Consider the following 10,360-nt stretch of genomic DNA (forward strand, 5'->3'; position numbering starts at 1 on the left):
TAGTCGAAACGCACGAGCAGTGCTAGTTGCTGGGAAAGTTAACTTTCCGAGTAAAGTCAAACAAGTGCGTGCCTTTTCAGTGCATTTTGCAGTTACACGGTCCTGGTGCTGGTCGTTCGACCGTGACCACCGGGAATGCGGATTTTCTCCTGGAAGCACACGCATAAGCCCTTTTTGTATGAAAGGTAAACAAATGATGAAAAATTGTCTAAACAGAAAACCAAGTGTACTGATTTGGGGCGCCAGTTTAACCTCAGCATCGAAGTCTAGCCAAGGCGTCAATGTGATAGCGACACTTGTGATGTCCGTTGTGATGACACGTTGTGATGAATGGGCACGAGAGAATGCGGCATCAGAAGCACACACTGCCGGACAAGCGCTGTCCTCTGTGCATTTTGTGTCGCGTTCTCTCACGCGCTAATTAAGTTTCACAATTTCAAAGTGTACATCTATCAGTCTCAGACTGGCTGGCTGATCCTGAGGGGAAATTCTCCGATCTGACTCGTTCGGATCTCACTGAACCAGGTTCCAGCCAGGTTCGAGGTTTCAGCCCCAAACACAATAAGTTTCCCGAATATCGGCGACCCTGTCTCCCGCACCAGGATACGATCGCAGTGTTGCGTCACCTCCGAGGATGCACTCGTTGGCTCCCCTGCTTTCTTGTGTGTGGGAATGCGAGTGCATAGCTTGCAATCCTCGTGAGAGGGGGTGACGAATATTTGTTGATGCATGCGGACCCCTGCGCTCCCGTCCTGCGCTCCCAGACAGACAAGGGAACATCGCCGAAATGTGGAAGTGGTGGTCTTAGTAATAAATAACTAAAACAATGGGTGCGATAGCTCCAGGAAAACACCTCAAGTAACAATATCTTGACAGAAGGACGAAGCTTCAGCGATAAACTTGACAACACGGGAAGGGTGCATCTCTTCTATTTTGCATAGAAATTGCACATATATTATTTTTATAATCATGAATTTATTCGGGGCTACTTAAAAGTGTCTCGGCTGTGGCCTGGGGTTGGCGACCACTTTTCCTCACACCCATCGGAAAAAGTCGGGGCCAAATGATTGCTGTCAATATGAGCACAACCTCCTCAAGTAGTGTTGTAGACTGTGCGAGATTTGTCAAGATAGATCAGGTTAGTTAGCCTAATACAAAAAGTCAGCTTTCTCTTGTGCTTTAAAGGGCATTCCTTGGTTTCTTCTGTTTCTCTTTAAACCGTTCAACACACGCCAGTAATTTAAGCATTTCTGTCTTTTTTTCTTTAACAAACAGCCCTGCTTAGAAAGGTACGCAAGAGAATACAGCTGTAGCTACGGGTTGCCGTAATCAAGTTTTTCTTGAGCTCGTTTGCAATGCGGGAGGGCGGAGATTTCAACCTAAGCCACAGAATCCTAGGGATGCCTTCCACGGGGCGGCGAAGCCCATAACATCAGCCTCTGCTCGATAAATGAACATTTATTCTCTTTGTCGCCCTTAAAATCGGACCAACCCGTGCTAAAAAAAAAATCTGCGACTCCGGAAATGCAACCTCTCTTTCCGAAGTAACCAGACCATTGTACGATTTTTTTTTCATATCAATGCACTAAGTAACAATGTTAGCCAAAAAATCGTTCTTTACTCATGAATACTATCAATTCAATTGTCTGAGTAACTTTTTTCTGCCTTAAGGATAGCTTAATTTCTGGGCCGATAACTTCGTGACAAGGCCCCCTTTCAGAATAAATATTGTTATTTTTTAAGCATATTGTTTAAGCATAAGTGTCGAAAGGGAAATGTTACACTTGAGTAAGTTTTGTGAATACGGTCTCCCGAAGCCTCCTGAGGCGGTTTCTCGGAAGGCCAATTCCACATTCGCACCCTCGTTTTTTGGGTGTGAAATTGTGAGTCCACGTTTCTCTCGGTATAAGCTTGATAATTTGGGATTATTTGGGCACAGGCGTTTTCTCCGTCACTTCAAAGTGCATCACCGTAGTATTTTTTTTTTTTGATGAATGGAAGACAGAGCCGGGTGGACAAAACAGGGAGGGATGGGGGGGGGGGGGGGGGGGGGCTGACATTCAGTGCAGGTCGGCGCACCTCTTTTCGCCGGCGCCCTGGTTGACCACCCTGGTCGCTCACCTTTAAGACCGGCACTGAGGCAACGGTTCTGTGTATAAATCCCACCCTCTTGGTTCTTGGTATCTTCGTATCTGTCGACCTTGCGGGCTTGAACTAAGAGCGCCGCTCTGCCCGTCGACTCCATGCTGGTCCTCTTTTTTCGCTGTTCGTCTCTCGCCATGCAGTGAAACCAGCTCCATTTTGCTCTCTGCTTTTTGTCGTCAGCACCAAGACAGCACTTCTGCTGGCCGCTCGTCCACCACGCTATTACTACATGACGGAGGTGACGGCGCTCGGTACGGAGACGACTTCGCCAATGTAACAAGCTCCACGCGGGACCTCGCACTTACCTGAGTGAAACTACTTCCAGTTTTACGCGCCAACTCATAAGTCCTAACCTCGAATACTGCATCACTGGTGTATGACCAATTAGATAAAAGATGCTATTAGTATTAAACATATAATGAATGCCTAATTTTATGACTCAGCCCGTCGCTGGGCTTCGTCTCATCACTCCTCGGCTGTGCGGCGAAGCCACTACGTGCGCCTTTCGAGCAAGCCCCACCGTGTCGGTGACTCATATTTTCACGTCGAGACGCGCCCCAAGGACACAGAGGCCCCGCGATCGCAGCGGAGTCCTCCTCTCTCCCCTCTCTCGGACTCAACGTGCGCCGATGCTACCGACTGCTCACGAACTCTGGAAAGAGCGTTGTGTGTGTCTGCGACGTTCGTGGCGTGTGCACATTCTAGATGGAACGCTGTTTTGACCGTTACCGCTTTTGGGTATAAATAAAGCCGCCCAAGCGCTGTAGATCCATTCCTGTTTGAGCACTGAATCATTGCTGTCACTCTGCTCGAGTCCTGTACTGTTACCTCGTCCGTCGGTGCATTGTTCTTTCGCTTCGACTCACCTCTCGCTACGTTAGCCTACGGCTTCTGGACTTCTTCACGGCTGCAAGAGCGGCTGGCCGCTCTTCACACCATGCTACCACACGTATGTCGGAGGCGACGGAGCTCGGATCGGGTAGGCCCACCTGGTCGCAACACTAAACAGGTACAGTACGCTCACGAATAATGCTTGTTGAGTTCCTAAAACCAAGAATTTTTTCTCAATGGGCGTTCTGGGAACACAATGAACCAATGGGCGTTCTGGGAACACAGAGTTTCCTTTCTGGCTCGCAACTGGCGCCGATGCGCTGAACAATAAGGCAGGCAAACAAAAACGGCGAGTACACATGCATGTTCGACCTCTCGTGTAATGAACCTTTTTACTCTAGGCCCTTACCGTAACTCGCCATCCTGGCCGTCACTAGAGGCTGCTTTCCTGCCATAGCTTCGGTTCCTGTAATTCTGATAAGCAGGCTTTTTCTCCTATTTTTTCATATTAAAGGTTCATGTCATACCGGTATACAGAAGTTTTTTCAGTTTTGAAAATTTGTGGTGCTGCCTTTTTTCTTGCGCTTGAAGCAGCTGAATATTTAGCAAAAAGAGCTTTTTCAATATAAGAAGCCCCATGTCAGAGTCAGATCGGTCCTGAACGAAGATGAAAGGATGTAATTAGGTTGTGTAATACCTCAATTTGCGTTACTGGTGAAGTCGTGTGCCTTCTTCACCAGGGGAACATGGACGCGAAATTTTTAAATAATATTCGGGTAAAAGCCAAAATCGTGCGCTTCAAACTGTCCAAAATCAAGCTACCATTCGGAGCAAACCGTTCCAACTGTCAGGCCTTGAAGATCGAAGCTGCTATCCAATGGAAATCAATTGATCATTAGAACGTTAGCAACAGATTGATCATTAGGACGTTAGCAATCTGTGAAGTGTTCACAGAGACCTCTGACGAGATGATGTGTAGTTTGACATTTTGCTTACGGAAATAACTATTTCACACAGAAGGCGTCAATCCAGCGGCTACGTATTTTAAAAAGAAATGGCTGAGTTGCAACGAGAACCAAATAAACCAATTTTGGTAGTTAAAATTAGCGTTAATAAAACAATCCCGAACAGTAACGGCCTCCTGAGGCGCCAGCGAGTTGTAAGTGCTGACATGCTTTGAACTCAACAGCCTCTCACAAATTTAAAGATGATTGTTTTTTTTTCTACTTAAACCAGAAAATTTTGATCTGTCTTTCTGTATGTCTATCTGCCTGCCTGTCCCCCGACTCAGCTGCCCGGCCAAAGGATAAAAGAACATTGCAAAGAGAAGTTTATATTGGTAAGACCTACTCAAACGACTAAATCTGCTACTATACTTCATACCTGGCGACATTAGCAAAAAGAAAACATTAGGCATATTTGTGGAAAAACATACCTCCTTCCCCGCAGAGGGCTTCGTTCCTCCTTTATCATAAAGCACATTCATTCATTCGTTCCATACATAGCTGGTACTAGGCCGTGTTCCTTTACCTGAAAATACATGTGCGCTTTCAAAAGTTGCTTATATGTGCATATTGTTCCCGCTAAACGTTTAATGTACGTCAGGTCTTTGCAGTCAATCACAGAGATCATGGCCTTTGGAAGTTACGCAGACAGTTTTTTTCCAGAGAAGTAAAATGAGTGTACATTGTCGTCTTTCCCCCCTTTCGCATACTTTCTCAGCTCCAGTCATTACTGGAAACCCAAAACACGGGAAAGCATTATAACCGATACCGTTAAACGTCTTGAAACATCAAATACCAGCGCACGTACCTGCGCGCGCTCACATCCACGCACGCACAGAGCGCGATAAAAGAACTGGAGAACAGTTATTTTTTAGGCGACAAGAAAGCGTTACCTACGCTTTAAAAATTGTCATTTTGTACACATTTGAACTCGTATTGCGGTTTCCATTTGCCAAAACACGAACTGGATTCCTGATTTACGAAAGATCTATTTTTGTAATTAGTTTCAATTAGCAACCTCCCTTTAGATGACCAGTGATTAAAAACTTAGGGTTTCAGAAGAAGACCTCGGGCAAATCCAAGGCGCGGCCGACCTCGGGGAGCTCGGCTGCTCTGCTGCTGTCAGGAACTACCGATTTCTTTGCTCATGTAATTCTTTATTAACAAAATAACACCTTTTTCGTTGAAATTGCGAGCCGGTTTCGCCAGACGCTCTTTCTCGTCTCGACATGCGGGATATAAGTTTTCTTCAGAACTCCAGGTTACTATCAAAAAGTTTTTGGAACTGTCCACGCTCACAGGCACAAGCTGAGAGCCATTTGCCTTGTGTCGAAATTAGCTCAAAATTATTTATTTGTTCAGCGGGCCCCCTACTCTGGCAAGCGATTTTTTTTGTTGCCTTCAAAAAACAAGTAGAGACGACACATGTGCAAAATAATGTCAGCATATACTTTCTGTACCTCTGTGTTACGTTGATTCGTTTGCTTAAGTGATATCTGGAGGAGTTGTGTGTGTTCTGCGTGTTTAATTTCAGTGTACGGAGCTCTTTTACCGTACAGCACCCTGAAATTTTGCCCTGAACAACACCCCTTCCTCTCCAAACACCTTCAAAATGTACCGCCGTGGGACCAAACATTTACGCCCTTATTGGTCAATAACTGTGCGAAAAAGCTGTGCTAAGCGTCGATTGCTCTGCTCCAGAGGCCTTTGCCTAAACAGAAGCAGAAAATGTGCTCCTCTTTGGAAATGTGACCTGGAGCTCACCGTATCAGTTTCGGCCACTCGGAAATTACGTGCCGGTGGCAAAATCAATACTTCCGCTAACGGGAAATTCATATACGACGACCTAGCCGCAGCTGCGCTCCTGGAGCCCTCCGTGAGGTATGCGGGTAAGAAAGAATTACGCCGTCTGCCTTCTTGCGTGCATCGCTACCACTTTCGGGCCTCAATACAGATAAACCATAGAAAAAACTGTGACCCCTCCTTTTGGGCGCCCAATTTATTCTGGCATAAGCGAGAGCTCGGCAATGTCTGCACCCCTCGGCTGTAGGAAGTCGATCAGGGCTTAGTGCTGCAATATTGTCAAAAGGTAAGAATGAATGCTCGTTTCTGAAAAACCGGCAACAGCTGTAATCAGAAATCTTCTTTTAAAAAAGGTAATAGCACTACAATCAAAGTTTAAAATATATCAAAAAATGAGTTAGCATTGAAAGTTGGAATCTCTCCTCCGACTCGCTCCCCTCTTGGATAGTGTGTGGGAAGAAGGAGGGTTCAAAGACATCACTGCGGACAAAAACTAGGGTTGAAGTGTGACCATGCGGTAAGCAGAAACGGAAGAACGTTTTGAGGTTGACAAATTGGAAAACGTTAGTGAAAACCGAAACTCCAGCAAAGCGAGCATGTTAGAAAGTTAAAATGCTTTTATTTGTGACAGTGGAAGCGTGGCTATGAAATCACTCCAAAGCCATTCGGATAGCTTTTGTTTGCATCACAGAAACTTGCTCATATATTAACCTATAAATGGACCCCTGCAGGCGCTTATGTACTGAACTTTGCGTAATAATGAAACCAAAGCAATCATCTTAACATGTGAAGTGGTCATTTTTAAATCATGCCAGAAGAATGCAAGGTTTTTAGAGGCTGATAGACTAGTTGCTTTAATGGGACTAGACAGGCGCAGTCAGGCGGTTATCGTTCCTTGTAAATAAGATCCAGCGACATATCTTTCTTTATTGCAGCGTTTGAAGCTCCCGTAATATTAATGTTGCGATATTCCATTGCTGTGTAGCTACAAACCCGGCATTTCCGGCGCAATGAAGAACGTTAATTAAACCCGGTAATAAGCTGCGCCCTGCCCTTCAACTCCCCTAAAATACACCAAAGCACCTTTACTTAGGAAAACAGAGCGTAAGATTTGCTTAAAAAATAATTTAAATAAAATATTGTCCACGTATCTTTTCACATCGCTGCAAATGCCTTCGAAAGACGACAGTCTTCTGCGGCTCCTGCCAAGAGGAGTGCTCAAGTCAATTTAACTTTCCCGCGTTGCACTGCTCACGCGCCGTCTACTGGAACCTTTCGTTACTGTTGGACTTTTTCGATCTTTTGGGTCAAAACGTTGTTTTAATGGCGTACTTTTAGATGCGACGCATCTCTTTAACTCGCCTTGTCCCTCCATGCATGCATCCGGCGTCCATCCGCACGCCTCTCCCCCATTCTCCTCGCCCCGCCAGCTGCGCGCTAACGCCGCTCTCACCACAGCCCCATCTTGCGTTAGCGCTCGCTCCCCTCGCCATGCCAGCTGTGCGTCAGCGCGCGTTAGCGCTCGGTTAACACATGCGCATGCGCTACTCTCTCTCATTCCCCTCACCGTTAACGCGCGGTAGATATAAACGCGATAACTGCGCCGCTCCGCTCAGTCGCTTCACCGCCGCCGCTCCGATGACATCCGATGACCACCGATGATTTGAATGGAGACTAACAGGTCTGCTACCGCGATGGTCGGCGCAACCGTAACAAGCACCGCCCAGATGCGGCGCATCACCCCATGGTTTCCTCCCGCGGAAAGATGTGGTCAATTTTTATTTGCATCGCTAGAATGAAGCAGCCACATATTTATAATTAAAATAACATGGCAAATACCACTACTGCCTTGATGTTTTGCCTGAAATATGCGTAATGTTTTTCATTTGTTGAAAATGCTAACAAGTATGAAGTATGACCCGAGATCTAATGGTCTGGAAAAGTGTTGCGTATATAAATTTCTCGTTCAAGAACTCTGGTAAACTTTGGCCGGGGGACTGAATCGAGGGACAGACAGACGGACGGACAGACAGACAGACGGACGGACGGACCGAGAGTTTTGGGTTTAAGTAAGACTATCGTAATTAAGGAAAACCAAAGAATTGTTAGAAACGCTGGGTCTCGAAACCAGGCCGCTGGCGTCCGAACCTTCGACAAAAGCTCGTGGGCAGACGGCCGAACGGACAGCTCGTTTAGCTGTTGCTCAAGGCAGTAGCGGGAGCGTTCAAAACAAACGGGTACATGGCGCAGTGCCTTACCCACTTGGGAACGGGATGTAAGCGGTCAACAATTGGGAAGTGGGGAAGTAGGCCAATGACGAGACCCGATATACGGTATATGAGTCAAAAATGAAGTCTTTGCTGCGACATGACAGACTACATGCATGCGTCTTGTATTTCACAATATCGCAGCATTAGACAGTTTTTGAGTCAAGTCAGTGGTCTCCTTCAAAGCAGGGATTGTTAAGCAGACTGTTGGCCATTTCGTAACTCCGACCCCTTCCCACTGCGCTAATTGCCAAGAAAACGGCACTTTTCTTTTGCTTTTATGAAGCCTGTACTGAGCTAGTTAAGTGGGTAAAAAAGCGCTGCCGCAGCTGGCGTCGAACCTTGGTCCTCTTAGTTGTGGAGCGAATGCCATACGGACAATGCTACGCCGTCTGGTTGTTCGGTGGAAGAAAAGGTTTAGGCGGCATGTCTACGCAGCCGCGTTGAAATGGCGTCGTGTACCTAGTTGCGATGTCAGCACTCAACGCAGAAACTCTTGAGGTTGGGAGTCCACAATACCTTAGCTGAACTATTCGAAGCCCACCATTTGAGCCAACTCTTACGTCTTAGCTCTACGTATACCAGTAGAGCCATTCTTTCTCAACTCCACCTGCACTCTCCTCTGCAGCACTCGCAGGCCGATGCGACTCAGCTTTCCCATAAGATTCGCAAGTTCATTGATGTGGCCCCACTGCCACGAAACATGCATCCGACACATCACGAGGCTCGTAGATAAGCTCGAGCGAAAGCGATTGTTAATCAATACGGCCGAAACTCTGCCACAGTCTGTACAGACGCCGCTTCCTATCCAGCGTGAAGAGCTATGACCGCTGTCGTTTCTACTACCGAAAACCTCGTTACATGCGCATCAATTCCCACCATCCACTCTCTGCAGGCGGAGGAAGCGGCCATCTCCGTAGCCATTGCACTATCACAGACAGCCAACAAGCATGTAGAACCTTCTCCAGCGGTTGCATATCACGACCTGCCAGAACAATTCTTCTTCAGCATCCGCCTCCGCATCCCGTGAGGATTTTTTGGGCTCCAGCCAACTCCGCCATGTCTGGAAACGAAGCAGCCCATCAGCATGCCCGAGGGTTGACCCACCGGGCAAGCCAGGAGTTCGGCGAGCAGTGGCAGGTCTGCCCCCTCTTGTCATTCCACGAAATCACCCAAGCATTACCGCCTGGAACGAACACTATATCCCCCTGCACACAAAAGCCTCACTAAAGAACAAGAGTGCCACTTACGAGGCATCCAAACAAACACTTTTCCCCACCCCACTAGAGCTCACATTCAGGCCCCCGCCCTGTACTCCTCGCAAAGCCGCTTCTGCGAGGCTTCGGGCACCCTCTACGATATATCATGTGGGGCTGTGATAAGAAGCCCCACCTACCCCATCTGCCCTTCCCCTCCCTTGAGCACTGGAAGAGAGCACTGTCCAGCTCGGACCCTGAAGACCAGCTCTGGCTGGTGCAGAGAGCCCAAGAAGCCGGACAGACTCAAGGGGTCCTGGAATGAGGACATTTCCCCAAGGCTGACTGTTTTTGAGACACGTTTATTTCTCCTCCTCCTCCTCCCAGCACCCCCCCCCCCAACAAAGCTAAGACTGGGGCTAGATCAGTGATTCAGTGCGGTCCCTCAAAACATACTATCCACCCACTTCAAGCACTACTCTACATCCACCGATTTTAGCTCTCCCATATCAGCTAAACTGCGCATTCCTTGGTTCTCGCTTGTGACACGGGGTGTCTTTGAGTCCACACTGTTAGCTTATGCGCACCGATTGGATTACTTCAGCTGTAGGCCCGCGTATTTTTATGTATTCACATCTCGGCGTCGGAACAGCTTGTAGGCCTCCGTAAAGTAAAGCTAATTCCTTGACCAATTCAGCGTTTTTGTACGTTTAAAAACCGTCACCTCCGTGGGAAATCAGGTTGGCTTCAATTTGTTTTAGGGGCGAAGCTCCTCTTGCTCGGGCTCTGTCCCGGCTGTACACGGCACATTGTACACGGCACATTGATGATGAGTGTGTAGGGATTGGCCAACCAAAGATTGGCCGAAGAGGTCATCACGTTCAACGCGTTCGTTGCTACCCAACAAGGAGGAGAGGAAGAAGAAGGGGTTGTCGTTCGTCGCCTGCGAGCTCAAGACACAAGACGGTCTGCAGAATGCGGCGGCCAAGGTGGCTAAAATGTCACACACCGAATTCGCCAACTTACCCATGGAGATTCTCATCGTCCCAAACAAGCCCTACATAATCACCACAAACATCGACGTCGTCGATGGGCTTGTCAACGGAGCGGTGGT

Source organism: Haemaphysalis longicornis, unplaced genomic scaffold (assembly GCF_048455015.1).
Source record: "Haemaphysalis longicornis isolate Haplotype H1 unplaced genomic scaffold, Haemaphysalis longicornis Haplotype H1 scaffold_1, whole genome shotgun sequence".
In the NCBI taxonomy this organism is placed as follows: Eukaryota; Metazoa; Arthropoda; class Arachnida; order Ixodida; family Ixodidae; genus Haemaphysalis; species Haemaphysalis longicornis.